General features: G+C 39.9%; 1 protein-coding gene across 1 annotated transcript in view; it reads left to right on the forward strand.

Annotated features, from left to right (window-relative positions):
* Positions 1-2,349: 2,349 nt before the first annotated feature.
* Brat (tripartite motif-containing protein brain tumor) overlaps positions 2,350-17,665 on the forward strand; it is a 232,070-nt gene continuing 216,754 nt past the window's right edge. Inside the window, exon 1 of the mRNA XM_076424682.1 lies at positions 2,350-2,879. The gene's annotated coding sequence lies outside the window, so the exon portion shown is untranslated. The remainder of the gene's footprint in view (positions 2,880-17,665) is intronic.

Raw genomic sequence — 17,665 nt, forward strand, 5'->3', positions numbered from 1 at the left:
AGGAGCTTATCCCGGCGCGGCGGCGGGGATTTTGCGGTTTAAGGGACAATGTTCGACGATACCTACACGCTTATCGAAAATTTTGGCAAATCCTTGGAGAATATCATCGAGGGAGGACGAAAGAACACAGACAGGAGAAAAGGCTGCCGGGAATACCGGCAGCGGAGAAAAGAAAATCGTTACCGCAGTGTTATTAGCTAAAAGCATCCCCACAGCGACACGGGTATAAATAGGGAAACTCCCGTCGTAAAATCAGGTTAAGGAAGTTCGTACATACGATACGTTCTCGATACACACTTGTAACTCGCTGTGCCACGACACCCCAGTATATAATCTGCTGTGTATTTAAACCGGCAACGGCTGCCGGAACGTTGGCCAAACTACCGGCAGAAATTATTCTCCGGAAACTAACCGCGGTGAAATCTTCGCGATTTCGTTGTTTGCGAAAACGACCGATGCAGGAACATAATTATTAATATAAGAGCGGCGACGATGATTATAATTATATGGAGCGTGTAATTACAATAAGCCTCTAAAAAACGGCTAAGTTGTTTCGTGTAAAAGGAGGTAGTGCAAGAACTTGGCTGGTGCACTACCGTGCACCTAGATATTCAATTACAACGACATCGCGCTGCCTACTTGGCTGTGCTAAGCTTTCGCGTTTGTTCTCTTCGGAACGTCGGAATCGCTTATGTCGTCGTAAACAGTGGCTTGTCGTCACGCTCTTGACAAACGAGCGTTGTTAATCAGTCACTATTTCGTGTTGGTTACGCGGAGATATGTTGGAATCTTAATTTCCATTTACAGGGTATACAAAACGGAATTGTTTTATTGCGAAATATTATATCATACAGGGCCGGCGCGAGGCAGGTTCAGCGCGTTCGCCGGAACCCGGCCTCGCGTTTTAAATGACCCCGCGGTCTACGAAAACTCATCAGACATTTTGCAGGACCCCCTGTATAGTAGATTGAATATTCGGGTGTGTGTGGAAAATGCACTCGCGTAATCCACTAATCGATGACAACTTGCTGCACACTGACATGAGTGCAAGATTTTCTCTCCCGTCTTTGCATTGAAATATTTCGTTGCAGCGTGTTGCAGACGTTGACATTAAATGTTGATATCAAACGTTGACACGTCTGCAACACGGGTGCAGAGGACATTAGGTGTTAAGGAAATTACCCAATTAAAAAACATCGATTTTGAATTTGAAGATGCAAGACATTCTTTTAGTAGCGATGATTCAGTTTGGAGGCGTAACAAAAATCATCAAACTCCAGTGTAACTCCATAAAGTCCTTATATCCTGGAAACAATTTCATATAAAAAAGTCCGAACGCTTTCAGAGAAATGTACTTTTTACGAGAAATTAGACTATATCAATAGCTTTTTTGCGGAAGTCATATATGATATTATTACAGATTTTGTACTTTCATTGAATTTTTTGCCCCCAATTGAAAGCGAATTATGGATGCGAAAATATATGACTTGCATTTCTTTAAGGTACCAATATTCTATAAGAATGTCAGTAAAATCGGTATCTTCAAGTTGGGTAATGTCCCATGTAAGCGACTGCGGCGTTACAAATAATGGTAACTACGCCAGTAACCGTGACTTCAGCTGAATGTAGTTTCTCGCGGTTGAAACTAATAAGAAATTATCTTCGATCATCAATAAGCCAAGACCGATTTACGATTTAGATAAGACCGATCTCTGGCAATTCTTTCAATAGAAAGCGAAGTAGCAAACTCAATCAATTTTGATGACGTAATCAAAGATTTTACGGCGGAAAAAGCGAGAAAAATGATGTAATATGTATCTTACAAAAAGTATATGTAACATCCTTTGTACTTATAATAAATAATTCCTTATTGTGAAATTTAAGTATAGGATTTGAATGTGTATTCCAGCCCCGCAAAAGTTCACGCCCCCCGGCCCTGATATCATATACTATGTAGGTTAACTGACTGTGATATGAATAAACAAAATCATGCGGTTATTCAACTGACATTATAAGTATTATTTGTCTACCATGTACTGGTGCTGCCAGAAACACCAACGAAAGTCAAAATCATAATTCGTTGTAAAATATACGAAGGAAAGAAAAAGAAAGGTCGGGAGAAATAACGAAAGAGCGTGTTCGCGGTTCCCGATCGAAGTCCGCGGTAATAGAAAGCGGAGCAACATGTTTCTGTTGTCAGAAGCATTTCCGTAACGCAGCAAAGTGCATTCGATGGGCAAGTGTACTTGTCGAGCGCACGAACCTGCGCTCAGGTTCGCTTGACTCCCCACCCCCATCCACCGTCAGCACCATGCCCTCGTTCACCCTCCTCAGAGTCCTCTAACCCTGCCGTGCATCCGCGCTCCGTCGACTGGCGTCGTCAGCATCGTCGTCGATCTGATCGTGACGGTTCGAAACGGTTCGAAACGGTCCGAACGAACGAGAAAGAGAACGACATAGAGATAGATTCTGGGCGAAACGAGAAAACCCGGAGCAGCACGTCGCTCGTTAGCACGGTGCTCGAGAACGGCGCTCGATCAAACGTTCGTCCGTCGATAAAGGAATGGGGGAAAAGGGCGCGAATATCCGACGTTAGATAATCCGATTACCGGGAATCTGGTAGCGGAGAGATATTTTTCCAATTGCCAGCCGTTGTTGAATGGTTCAGTGTTTCTTGTACAACTGAACTGCCGAGTCCCCAGTGCGCCCGTTGTTTTTCCTCGTGATATAACTATTGTTCCTAGGTCGCGATCCTGCTCCACGATCTATTCGATCCATTCGCCAGCCAGAGGATCACTCCTCCGTGTCATTTCCCCGTGAAACGTTGTGCTTCTCCGACACGTGGTGGAAAAGGAACGTTATCGCATGGCCGGGCCAAGGTAAGCAAGTTCAAGGCCGTTCTGATAGCTCTGATCAATCGTCCCGCGCGCGGCTCGGCGGCACCCGGTGTGTAATAACCCTCGAAATCGCGCGGCGACAAATGCCGCTGCCGGGGCGAGCTCTATACACTATACACCGTTCTATACACCGGTCAGTGCACCGATCGATCCGGTTAACGCCGTCATCGCATTTTTATCGAGGGACATTTATCGCGCTCCGCCGAGCCGGTAGCCGCGAATGGTTATCCTTAATAGCGCGTTTCGAATTACCGGTTGGATTAAATAACGCCCGGTGCTGTCCACTGGGAGCGGAGGAGCACCAGCCACCAATCCGCCGGATGGTTTGTTCAAAATTGACGTAATGCGGACAGCCAGCGGAGTAGGAAGAGCCACCATTCAATACTCGCGACTCGTGACTTTTTCGAATTCATAGTGCTGCAGATAAAAGAACGAACTGTTATGAATAAACCAGAGATTCCATCCAACTTCGAAACTTACAGTTTATAGTTTTATAGGAACAAAGTGAAACGGAGACTCCGAACCGCGGTGTCGTTTTTGTTTCATTTTTAAGCGACAAAGTTTCTCGGCGGAGGAAACAAACTTCTGCTTAGCCTCTGCTACCTTTGAAATTAACAGATCGATGCCTGTAGCTCGGCGACGTCTCGCAATTGTAGCCGTACCGTGTCATTAAATCAACAGGATGGTAATTCGACCGCGAACATAATGTTTCCCGGCGGCGCGGCGGGAAAGAAAATACAAGCCGTTTAGAGCATATTGAAAGTTATCGAAATAGAAGAAACAATTGTCGTAGCGAGGTATAAGATAATCGCACGCGACGCTAACGTTTCCCGTTGGCTTCCGGATATATCGATCAGGTTAATTATCTCCTTTGAAGCGAGCCATCCCGACGCGTACCGTGCTGCTACACCTCTTTAGCCGACGTGTTCAATTCAAGGTGGTGATTAAGAGACCGCACGGAACAAGCAGACACGTGATGTGTCATCGAATGATAAATCCGACCAAACGTATACGATTCGCAAACCTCGCTGCATGTTTTTAACGAGCAAAATTCGCCGTTTCATATTTTCGTGGAAAGCAATAGTTCTCGAATTCAACTGCGCTTTAACTTTGTGCTGCGCAGTTATTTCACCGTGACGATAGTTTCGAAATGCGCTGGGTATGTTTGCAAAAACTGCTTCTGTCAAGAAAATCGGTGGTCTTGGCTTCACCTAATAAAGTATTGGTGGGCGTAATTATTCTATAACCTAATGCGATTCTGATCGCGGCAAATTGAATACGATCTAATTTGAGTTGCAAGTTTTTGTTTCTCGGAAAATATACGAAACAGTTATACTCCATGACCGGCTTGATAAGACTACCAAAGATCGTCATTAGGGTTTCCGGCGATGCCCTCCAAGAAACGCCGGAGAGAAATTTCATAATGTTTAATAGTTTAAAACATTTTTTTCTTAGAGTATCAACGTGAGTCTTGAAACTCATGTCGAAATCGAAGTTAATCCCTAGAAATTTGGCAGAGCTGCTGGACTTGATAGCTAGGCTATCAATCACAATTTCAGTTTTTCCTGGTAGAATGTGTCTGTTGTTTAAATGAACAAATACTGTTTTATGGGGGGCTAATTCGAGGCCAATACTTTTAAGATTATTCTGAATAATTATAATCGACTCTTCTCCAGCAATCTTTTACTGTCAGCAACAGAATGAGAACCACAGTAGATGGCAATATCATCGACAAATTGCGAGACTTGCACATTTTCTGGAATATTTTCTATAATAGTAGCTACATACAAATGATAGAGTAATGGACTAAGTACCCCACCCTCTGCGGTAAACCTTTCCATGTTGATCCCACAACACCTTCCAAGGATCCCGTGATTCCAGTGATAACTCTTTGGTAAGACAGGTGTCTAATAAACTTTATAACGTTAAGGGAACATCCTGCATCTGCTAATTTCTGAAGTAGCAGCTTGCAATCGACATTATTAAACGCGGCCTGTACATCCAAAAATGCGCTCAGAGTGTCAATACCTAGATTCGCTGCCACTTCTATATTACCCCGTAATGTGACAAGGTTATCCGAGCATGATCTCCCTTTACGAAAACCCGATTGAGATATTGGTAAGGCACTGTGTTCTTCCAGCCACCATTCTAGTCTATTTTTAATCAAGCTTTCAAAAAGTTTACAGATGCAGGATGACAAGGAAATAGGTCTAACTCCTGATTTGTTAGGTTTATCTATAAAAAACATTTGCACATTGTACCATTCTTCAGGGTATTGAATGTTGAAAGTATTTCAGTTTTTCGCTCATTTGCTCCCAGCTGGTGCGCGTAATACTTCTCTTAAAGAATGTCTTCTGTAAAGAACAGAAATGATTCGATTATCCATTAAATAGGATTAGACATTAAAGAAACTGTAACTATGCGACGAATAGAAATTTTCTCTTACGAAGAAGATCGTAAAGCAAGAATTTCCGACAAAGTCGGGAAGAATTCATGCGATTGCAATAAAATAGCTGTAACTTAAAATGAAATGGTCGATCCCGCAACATCCGTGGCAAGCGGCTGACACGTGAGATCTTTGAAACTGGCATAATTCGCAGAAAACGGCGGAGCGTTGCAGGGTTTCACGGCGAAATGAAACTTCGTTTAAAACGAAGACAATGAGTGGGGGCTAAGAGTCTCGCTTGTCTCTCCGAAGCCAGTCGTCCTTTGAAGCACTTGTTGTACTTCCTGCAGGCTATCAAACTACTCAAGGCCAATTGGTGCTTGTAACATGAGTTCTAAAGAATACGCCGAAGCGAGAAACGTGCACCTAGCTGGTTGCGCCGCGCCGCGCCGCGCCGTGTGTTTCCAATTCGGCGTAAGTTGCTTCTTCTCACAGTTTGGCCACTTTCGTCCAGATGCATCTCGAGACGGTCTATTAATATGTAAACCCTATTTCGGGCTGCGATGTGTTTACAGGATCCGCCGGTTAACGGAAATACGCTGCATCACCGGTGCATTCAGCTGCACCATGCACGCAATGAAAGTCGGAGTACTCCGTCCATGTGATTTACTTTTCTTTCGTCTCGTTTACTACACCCGTGGTGCCCGCAATCTTATAAACTTCGTTTAATCGTTCAAATTTTCAATCAGGAATGATCGTAAAATAATTTTATGATTATTTACTTTTCTTGTGCCGGAAGAATGAAATTCAACAAAATTTTAACATTTTCTTTACGTAACAATTAACCTCATTGTGCCCTCTCTGATCTACAAAGGGAAGAGAAAGTAGAAAACATATTAAACTCAATGAAATGATTTTTCTTTTACTTCCGGCTTTTGTAACTAACCTTGACTATTAAAATTATTATTATTTTAGCTACTTCCGTGGGAAATGTTTCGATAGATTTCTTTATTCCAGCACATACTATAATAAGAATTGCACAGAATCCAAGTAAATACAGTTTTGTCAATTTTCTAAGGTAATCGATTTGAGTACTTGGTAGGTTTAGAGTTAAGTAAAAACTCAAATGAATTTACAAATCAGACTTTCGGAAGAAATAAAACTATTGTAGCATAAGGTGGCCACGTTGCCGCAGCTCTACAGAATTTCTGGAGCTTTTCGGAAGTGCTACATGTGGCCGAATCACTCGAACTCCGGATCGACCGGACAGGTTTAACTCGAAGGGCAGCCGAAGCGAACAGCGACTTAAGTGACAGGATGCACCACTACACCTCCTCGAGTTATGCAATTGTGCTACCTTCCTGGTGAGTGGACCGAACGCCGGCTGCAGACTAAACAGCCCGAAACTCTACAGCGTGTCCTGTGTTTACTATATTAAGTGTGTCCCGGCATCCTTTTCTCGTGACCTTTGTCAGTGTCATATCATGGGGTCTGTAGTTGAACTCTGAAGCAGCTCGGCCCCACTTCCACGTATCCAATTTTTGTTCTCCGCCCTGTGTTGTGCCACCAACGCGACGCGACGTGTACACAACATACACACATATACGTGTCCCCGACTGGCTTCTGGATCGCTACTGGAAATCAGGTTTGCCGGGCAGTTCGGTTACAAGCTTTGATCCTGTTTTCTACAAACTGTGCCAGGCCCAGAGGTAAATATGTGCCCAAAATTTCGGAGAACATTTTGCCATCCGAAAGGGTGATAAATTTCGTTTGATCATGCGGCACCCGGGACACGTATATTGGCACATTCTTTTTGGCTCGTGGACGATTTCGTTTGCAAGTTTCGACTTTTTGCGAGATACACAATGGAGGATCGAATTATCACAGTACACTTGTTATTTTACGTTGAAGCAATCAATTTCTAAATGAATACCTTACGATTGGATTGCTATGCAAACTATTTTCTCCACTTGTTTTAGAACAGTGCGGAGCAGGACAAAATTTCTTTCATCCACTGGGAGATTCTTTGTGCTGAATGTAGAGCATTAACGTAATCAGTAGACTGCGGATCTTTATGCAAAATCAAAAATGTTTGCATTGATTTGCAGGAGACAGGAGCCAAATAAAAACTGTATTCTTCCTTTAATGATCGTATTAAGCTGAAGCTAACACATTGATGTCCTTAAGTATTTATTACATGTCCACTATTTTAAATTGTACGTACCCTGTTTTGCCATAAATGCATAAAATCCGCAGTCTAGTAATCAGTAATCGTAAATACATAGATCCGCAGTCTGCCGCTAGATCACAGTTCGGATAATCGAGGTTCTACTATGTCGTCGATCGAACAAGTAGATATGATCGAAATTGTGTCGTGTCCGGTATCATTTCAATCAGAACAATTTGACGAATTCGTAGAGCTTACGGTAGTGCAGAGTTGGGCATTAATCGATTAAAACTTTAATAATGATTGATTGATTTAATGTGTACGATTAAAAGAAGAAATCGTCGAAAAATCGGCGATTGATTCAATCGATTGATGAAGTTAATCGTCAATCGTTGATTAAACGGCGACAGGGTTAGCTTCTCCAGCGGCCTTGCCTGCTTCTTCGTGTCCTGAGACATTACTGTGAACGCTTTGTGTAACGAACGAGTGAGCTAACACAGATCTTAGGAGAGGGGTGTACATAAGAGCGTGGCGGTGTGAGTTATGAGAATTAAAGAGATCGAATGAAATGTTTCTCGCAGCGCGAACGCGGATGATGAAAACAGGTCTGGCCAACGGCTCTCTGTGCTCGCAACACAGTAAAAGGCACAGCGAGCATGGTTGCGTAATGCCGCCTTATTGCTCGCCGGAGGAGAAAGTTGGCCTTACGACGTCTGCAGCTCTTTTATTCGCGCGCGGTCGCACGCGGTCTCGCGTACGCGCACACACGAACACGGTCACGCGTGGCCAGTGCGCCCATGTGGAGAAGCCTGTGTATGTGTGTCTGTGTGTGGGTCAGATCGTGCAGATCACGATCCGACTATTCTGCGAACAACCACCTCCGAGCATTACATGATACGCGAATTTCCATCTTTCATGATACGTGAATTTCTTGCCTCCACCGCACCGGGGATGTTCGCTGGCTATTCCTTCCAGGCAAAGTTCGGGAAAAAATGAACAAGGAAGTTGACCCTGAGGGGTCTCCCATACTCTGACCATCGGATAGTAACATGATTTTCAGAATTTCGAGGAGATTTCAGTAAATTTGTGAATCTTTTCGTGCAAGATACGTCAATATTCCGGGAATATTGAAAAGTTTTTATGTTTCAAGACGAGTGACTATTTTGTGATGATTGGACTGCGGATCTTTATGCATTTATGAAGAAATTGGTTGGGTGAAATACAGTCAGCGACAATATCAGATCAAAACGAGCTTTCGCGAGAAACACGTCTGTCAACGAATGGTTATCCGTGTGTCATGTTTTACAAATAAATACGTCTTATTCCTTACAATACGTTTAAAGATGAGAGCTTAAGGGTGAAAATCGCAGATTGAAATTTTCAGTATGCATATGTATAAGTTACCGAAATCTTAAATTATCGTTACAGGCCCAGATAAAAAAGTTGACAAAACATCATTTTTTTTAAGTTTTGTATAATTCCTACCAATTGCAAGCGTAATAAATTTTTGTTTACTTATTCTCTAGCGAACTAGCCAGTCTAACATCTTAAAAAAATTCAAGTCCTTTGGACCAATTTCTAAAAAGTTATACGATTTTTAAGGATGTCCATTTAATATTGCCGCTGACTGTATGAAACAGTAAAAGATTAGAAAAATTTAAGAATACTGTAATGTTGTTTTTAATGTAACGACGTCATTAAAGGGTGGAATCAAATTTTATTTTATTCCTGCTTCCCACAATAAATGCAGAACATTTTTATTTTAAATAAAGATCCGCAGTCCAGTGATGATTATTTGAAACTGATTATTTTGATTTAAATAATAACCTGTTTCGCCAGTGTTATCGATCACTTCGAGATTGTACAGGTCCCAGCTGGATAACACCATAGATTTAAAGGAAAAGGGCGGCGCTATTGGAGCTGGTACCGAGAAAATGAATCTATCGATTAGATAGCTTCACCGAGAGTGGAATCCGGATCTTTCGCTTCTCGGATGATTGCCAGAACCAATTGAGCTATCCAGGCTATCAAAGAATTCTTCTCTTCCTAGTGCAATATATATAGACTATAAATATTAATACGTTTCATATCACTCGCGAGCTCATACTTTTAATCCATAAAAATGTTCACGTAACTACTCCTACTCCGTACGTTAAGAAAACGTGACAATTTACAACCACAATTCTGTAGAATATAAAATAATATGAAAATATGAAATCGATTGTTTTTCGTTTCATTACATTCAACTTGTCTGGTTTATAACACAATTCAGGCAACTGGCAATGAATGTTTGTGAAAAATAGTTCAACACAGTCATAATTTAAACGCAAGAGGTACTAACAATTTTGTTAATTATATTATAATGAATAAATAATAAGAAGTAAAATCAAAAATACTGCATTAAACACAACATTATGTCAACAAATTGCATTATTTCGGCCACTGTAGATTAAATATCAGTTTTAGGTCAAGCTAGCCTGAACAGTGCACCAGCATTAATAAACATTCAGACTGTAATCTATCCATTAAAATGCATGGTGACGGTAGATAAATATCTGTTCAACTTTGCTCTTTTAAAACTTGTTTTCCACAATATCGTGATGTGAATTAAAATAGTTACCGCTTATGATAAAAATAATCAACCCATTTCTTTCTTGTAATAAATATTCACAACAGTCAAGATACTACAGCCAACGTAAAATTTGATTAATATATCCTGAATATTAAAATTACAATAAATCAATTAAAAAGTCGTTGACTATATAGTAATTTTTTAAAACTGGAACATATTTGCAACCGAACGAATTTATATTACAATCCAATAATTGAAAACCCAGAATTCATGGTTACACAAATATTCTATCGCAAGAAGCATGATTTCTTTATTAGGTGAAGTATAATAGTGTACGGGGCACCCAGCGTGTGACTCGAAAGTAACAAAGAGGGATAATTAGTCGAAATTGTGCTGTAATGAATGTTATTTAATCGAAGTCTGGTTAGGTTTCGCAAAATTAATGTTCTTTATTCGTCGATACGTAAATATAGTTGGCTCAGGAGGAGTACGCGGATTCGTTAAAATCTCTCTGGTCGATATATTGTCCGTGACTCAAAGACAAAGGACGCTTTGTCATGATGTAATTACGGTATATTCATCCTTTTGTATGGAAAATTATGAAAGCCCTCTCTGCTGCACGAGAAAACTGCGCTCTCCCATGAAAGTGACTCATTAGACGTCTTTTTCTTTGTTAAACGGAATTCTGGAATTCGACGTGTTACAATTAGACTCGATCTCGTTAGAATGAAATATGACAACGCGACGAATTCAGAATTGCCTTTGCTGCCGACGATCGTCTTATCCATAACAATTTGCCGAGATAATTAACTCACTGTCAAATATACCGGGTGTCTCTCCGAAATCGAGCACCTTCAACATACGGAAGCTCTAAAGCAAATGGAAAAAATGATTGATTAAACTTACACCGATTCAAGAGGAAAGAATGCAGTACTTCTAAAAGGAGGATCAGTTTCAGATTAACTTCAGACAACGTTGATGTTTTAATTCAATAATGAACAATTGATTGAATTTTTGTTAGAAACCCTGTGTAAGAATATGTTGCAACAGAGCTGTTTAAGAATATTCATCGAATTGTAAGTCCTTCGAAACGAAACTTTCGAAAGTTAAATTGTAAAAGCGTGAACATTTTCTGATTTGACAATATCTGATGGCAGTATCGTGTTGCTACAGAACGAAAGGTAAACAATATAAGTAACCTCAGCTCATTACCCGTGCACGTGTGTGCACAACAGCCGCTTTAGATTCATATCGTAATGAAAATTTCCACTTTCGAATTCATTTCGTAATACGAAACGCACTGTTACGATACAAGCTCGAGCATTATACTTGCGCGGATACACACAAGAGGAAGGAAAACACATTGCTTTCACATTTTAAATTGCGTTGCGTGGAATTAACGCGGGTGTACAACACTTGGAACACCTTATCGCGGTAAGTAGATCATCGCGGAATACATTTCCGAAGAAATTTAACCTGCGAAACGCCGTCGGCAATCTGCAGAACGCTATTAACGAGCGACGCGCTGTAAACTCGCGTTATTTTAATACTATAATAAATCGCCTTCTTAAATAGTACACTGCCGATAAGTTAAATATTGTTCTATCCAGGTTCATTTGCACACAAAAGTTCGAAGATAGCGTACTGATTGTATCCCGCCATATTTCTGCTATTTTTCTGAATAGAATTTTGTTTGATTGAGATTTACACAGATGGCAGTAAAACAGAAAATGCACAGTCAGTGTGGCCTCGAATTAGCCCCCCATAAAACAGTATTTGTTCATTTTAACGACAGACACATTCTATCAGGAAAAACTGAAATTGTGATTGATAGCCTAACTATCAAGTCCAGCAGCTCATCGATAGGTTGCGGATCTTTATGCGAAATGAAAATTGCTTGACACAGCAACGGCACGGAGTACATACCTACAATTGAGGAGATGGAGTGATGTTTGTGGAGAGACAGGCTTCCCAGGTCGGAATTTCAGGAAGAAGAGGCGAGAGAACGCGGCCCGCGTTTGGCTATGATACGTTCTGTTGATTTCGCAAGGGGTACACGATAATGCATCCGCCGCGGCGCGCCGGTGCATCCGAGAAGGAGCAACCGGTTAGCTTTGTCTCAGCGATGTCTAGCGGGGCGGTCGTAATAGCGGCTGTTATAGCGCGTGACATAAGGCCGTGCCTCGCATCGTGCCATAAAAATTGCATTTTCTCATGAAAGCCGGATGAATCATGGTACGAGAGTGAGAGCGCGAGCATGAACATGAACACGCGCGCATATATGTAGTACACACACGCGCGCGCGTTTCACCCGAGTCCTCTCTCTTCTCGTTTCGTCTCTTCTCTTCTTTTCTCTTCGGGCCACGGCTATGTACAGTAGGCACGTTCTTTTATAGAACGTAATAAGATTTCGCTGTTACGCTTGCGAGCGGTCTTTCTGAAGTAAAGACGGTTTGTATTGTGAGAAAGAAACCGCTGCCACTCACTGGGACAGAATAAAGCGGATCCGACGAGGTCCTCGGCAATTTCGACGTTTCACTACGCGCCCGTCCAGCTATGCACGCCCGGAAACTGCACACGTACTGTGCCGCTCGCAATTAGACCGAGAATGTTTACGTGAATTCCCGTTTTATGCAGAAATGTCAGAGAACTCAGGGTTGGAAGCGTCACTGCATCATTTGATTCCTTGAATCATTTCTCAATCCACGTACGCTACTTAAACACACAGTTGCATGGAAGATTTCAACATACAGTGAACGTTTGATTTAAGAAAAATCCTCGCGTCCGTGCTGTTTCTTCGATCGTACAGTTTTTTTTTCTTTTTTATTGTAAGCTTAATTGGAACTCCCCATAGGGGGTTATAAAGCTATACATTAGCAGTATACACCTTACAGTTAAACATTAGTAATGTAGGTACAGCAGAACACATTAAGTACATAACTTTAAATCTTTAAATTACATTGCTTGAAAAAATTGAAAAGAAGATAACATGCCTGAATATTCGGTTCATAAGGTAAAGATCTGATATTTAAGGTTGGAAATAAATTGAGCTTCCTTAATTTTTTCATGCGATCAACTCTTTGTAATTCCAACAAGGTACACTGCCAAATTATATGGTTAAGATCTTGAACCTCATTGCCGCAGTTACGTTTGGAATCATCTATTATAATATATGTATAGTCGTGAAAGAGATGCTGCACGATCGTACAGTTCTACTATTTTTTTGTGACCTCGCCGACCGCGACCACTTCGCAGTAACTCTTCTTTTGATGCCCTAAGCACGTGCTTGCTTTGCTTATCAGTCAATCGTTCCAATATACTGTACAATGCACCTTTAAATATAGTACCTACACGATTACAAAAAGATCCATTAACATCTGCAGAAAGAATTCCCAAAATTCCCGTGAACTCGATCGCTTAAAAAAAGCAAAGTGCACTTGTAAAACGCACGTACAGCACAGCACTCTTGACTCTTGAAAAAGTATCACCGTGAAAATTCAGGTCCGTTTGAACCATTCGTTTTCCAGCTCTAACATTTCTTTCTAATTGCGATGGGAAAAGAAATATGACTTGTTCCAGTTGCGTGAATCACCCAGCGGATAGAATTAGGTAAACGAAATTTTCTCGTTGATTTGTGCTCCTCGCAAATTGGCCCACGCGACACTATATTTGCATAAATATCCATCACGAGCTTTGTAATAAGTAATAAGCCCTCGGCCGTGGTAAATGGTCTTTTAACAGCAAACGCGCGAGCGCATCGCGAGAAAAGAGCTGCAAGTATTCTAAAATTATCTTCTCAAGGAAACAGTAAACTGACCTTATTTCATGAATTCTTTTCCTCGAGAGCAAAATCGAGGGCCACGACGCGAGACGACGCGAGCATACATATTTCGAGGCTAGAGAAAACTCCTCTGCTACACATTCAAAGGTAATGTATACAAAGTGGTCTTGGTAACATTTATTTTAACTGCCAGCTACCCCGTGGAACATACTTTTATTCAGATGCTGCAATTAAATACACTGCCTCTGTTTCGTATGTTCTCTATTCTCGTCTTTTGTCAACTTTTATCCCGTTATGCTGAACTTGATAAACGCATTATCTATTACGTTTGTTTCCTCCAATTAAATACAAATGTTGGTTCTTCAAATCTAAAAATCTAAAAATATGTTCTTTCATTGGAGATCGTCTTTGAGCTAGTAATTTCTGAGCTGCAAGAAATTTATTTGTTATGTAACAAAAGCACGTACAATATTTATATACATATGTAAATTCAAACATCGACCTATTCAGCCTGAACATATGATATTAAATTGAATATTTAACGACACCTTCGCAAAACGTTGTTGAACCAAATTCCGCGAAATTCTATCGATGGTGAAAATTAATTTCCATGCATATTATCCATCCATAAATTGAAATACGTCGATGTGTAATTAATCAACGTCCCTATCACTCGAGTTTCATGTCCGAGCATTTATACTTCATGCGATACAGGAATAATGAATAAATTTAGCGTTTCTAAGTAACGTAAAGTTTTATCGGAATAATGAAATATTTCTAGTTTTATGTATGTATGTATGTACACGGAAGCGGAACATTTACGAGCGATAAAACATTAATTTACGTTTTCTGTCCGAAAATACTGCAGGCTGATGAGCACCGTGAGAAGCGAATTAAAATTCCGCGGTGCGCTACACCTAATGAGACATAAACCGAGCTACTGAATAGACGATAAATCCGAGTGATTCATTTTCACAAGCTTTTCCGATGCGAGCCGCTTCAAAACTGCTCTCATGTGTTTGCACTCGAGACGGTTTTTTTACCGAACAAGTAAATTCCACGGTAGCAACATTCTCCTCTGACTTATGGGGAAGTCCTTCTATGTATAAAGTAAACGTTCGATCGTGAGAAACAAGAAGCTCCTTTAAAGCTGGCTTAAGAACGTATAAGTAAATATTTTCGAACATTCCGGAAAGTGTGTGCTGCTACAGAAATGGAGAGATTAGGTCCTCGGGTCGAACACGCCTCCCCAAGAATGTCAAGAGCTCGAAAATTTGAATTTCGGTGTCAGTAAAAACGCGTTTATTCGTTGCTACTATTAAATCGACAAACTGTAAACAATTAAAATAAAGTATTAGTGTCTAAATTCTCTAGTTTAATTAATTTGTATTTAATTTTAGATGGTCTAATTCAAATTTTACATTTTCTTTTATTCTGAAACTAGTTGCATAATATCAATTGCAGGAGCTTTCATTTAATATTGTTGTTGTAGTAATTCATTCTGCGGTGAATATATTGTATTAATCATTTAATATTTTTCCCGGATTCTTTTTCTAATTTTTTTAGTTCCACTTTCCTTTAACGCATTGCTCCACATTGGCAACCAGTAATGCGCTCGTGTAATTTGACAGAGAAGACGGAAAAAGTCCGAATCAAAAAAAAAGCAGTCGCCATTATACGACTTTCGACTTGTCGATAGGTGGTCTAAACATCGACTTCGACCATTTCCTGTGTCGTAAATCAATTTCTCCGTGAAAATTGCTTTCTCTCGTAAAAGCGTCATTATCTGCATACAATTGCTTGCAGTTTTCCATTTCTTTGATTGTCGGCGCATTCTTGACTCGCAGAATAGAACGAAGGGAAAAATGTCCTCATTGTATCAAGGACAAAAAATGTTAATCGATGATGTTGTCATTGACAGAGAATATTCGATTAAAAGCGAAATGAATATGATTTTTGAATGAATTATTTGGCTTGTATGGAAAATGAAAAATAGAAATGCATATATGTATATGTTAAACAAATATATGTATGACGGAAGAGTTAGCGACACTCCGGAAAAACATCAAAAACATATGCGTGAAAAAGCATGCGCGGCAGAAGTGAAACTTCTTGCAGTCTAGTAATGTTTAGAAGTAAATTAAGATTGGAAATGGTAAATAATCCTAATGAAGCGACAGCAAGATCAGGGAACAACTCTCGATGCAGTATTTGCAAGACATTTAGACAAAATTGAATCAAGAAATATTTACATCACTTATGTATTATTGCGATAACAAAAGAATGTACTTATAACTGTATACCAAAAGTGGTCGCTAATGACCTCGATGTTAATGCGACCTTTATAAATAAACAATTTCAAAAAAAAAAAATATTTACATCATATTTTAGCTATCACAAGCCAAAGTTTCAATGACAGAATCATAGAAAATCATAGAAAAAACAATGAACGATCAAAATTTGCGACGCAAAGAAGGAGAGCGTATGGGACAGAAAGAGACATAGTTCATAGCATTTCCCATACGTTCTCCTTCTTTGCGTCACAAATGATCGTTCATTATTTTTTCCATGATTTTCTATGATTCTATCATTGAAACAATTGGCTTGTGATAGATAAAATATGATATAAATATTCTTGATTCAATATTGTCTAAATGTCTTGCAAATACTGCATCGAGAGTTGTTCCTGATCTTGTTGTCGCTTCATTAGGATTATTTACCATTTCTAATCTTAATTTACTTCTAAACATTACTAGACTGCAAGAAGTTTTGCTTCTGCCGCGCGTAGTTTTTCACACGTATGTTTTTTTTACTTACCTGACACCTGTCAAAATTTTTCAGGTTAGTTTAGAACAAGGGTTTGGATAATTGTTTATAAATCTTTCAGTCGGAACAGAATCCGATGAGAAACTGCATGTGAAAGTAGCTGGAGGTTGATTCTATGCTACCCAATGGCAAATGTTCACAAATTAACTCTGGTTAATTAGTTATTAACAGTTGTTGCGCGGGTTGATTGTTTCGGAAGGTCCCATAATGCGTAAGACAAGGAGGGTCGAACAGTGCGACAAGGACAGACATACATAGCATACCACTTCTCCAAAATTTGTTAATAACTAACAATTTAGGCATCAAACCTGCATAAAACTGAAATGGGAATGTAGCCAAGGTTTCATTTTACATTCTACAATCTTAAAAGTTCTCCAATGAAATCTTTAAAGTTAGTAAATTAATTATGAAACTATTACTTGTCGAACTATTTGAGGTTATTCGCGTTTCGTCACTTCCGTAACGCTAGAAAATTGTAGCCCCCTCAGCAAAGAAGTTTCACTTCAATAAAATAATGAGTGCCCGTTTATGTCGAATTCTTTTTAAAACTCTGTATTCATCAAACGATCTTGCATATTTGTCATCGTACGTTGTGTTTTATTCGGAATGTGCCTCCCATAACGAATTTATTAGTGACAAGTTTTGCATCATTGCAGAGTTGTACTGCAATGTAATAAATTTCGTATTATTGCAATACACATTAAGGATTATATAGTATATATTATTTATTTGAAAGGTGGCTCCAATAAAAAATTTAATATTGATAAGTTCAGAGAAATTGCACTGTTAGAGAGATGCGCGTAAAATATTCAAGCAAATGAAACACAGGAAAATATTACCCATTTCGTTTTCCTGTCACTATTGACACCCGACGATACATTATACGTACCTATGATAGTCGAATAGAATCTCCATGGTCGTTTATGTGACTCGTTGCAGGTGTTTACGATCTTCTCAATCGGTTAATCGGCGAGATTGCGAACAACGAACCTTACGAAGTCCGCCATTAAAATCGTAGAATTTGATCTAAGGATTT

Source organism: Lasioglossum baleicum, chromosome 1 (genome assembly GCF_051020765.1).
Source record: "Lasioglossum baleicum chromosome 1, iyLasBale1, whole genome shotgun sequence".
In the NCBI taxonomy this organism is placed as follows: Eukaryota; Metazoa; Arthropoda; class Insecta; order Hymenoptera; family Halictidae; genus Lasioglossum; species Lasioglossum baleicum.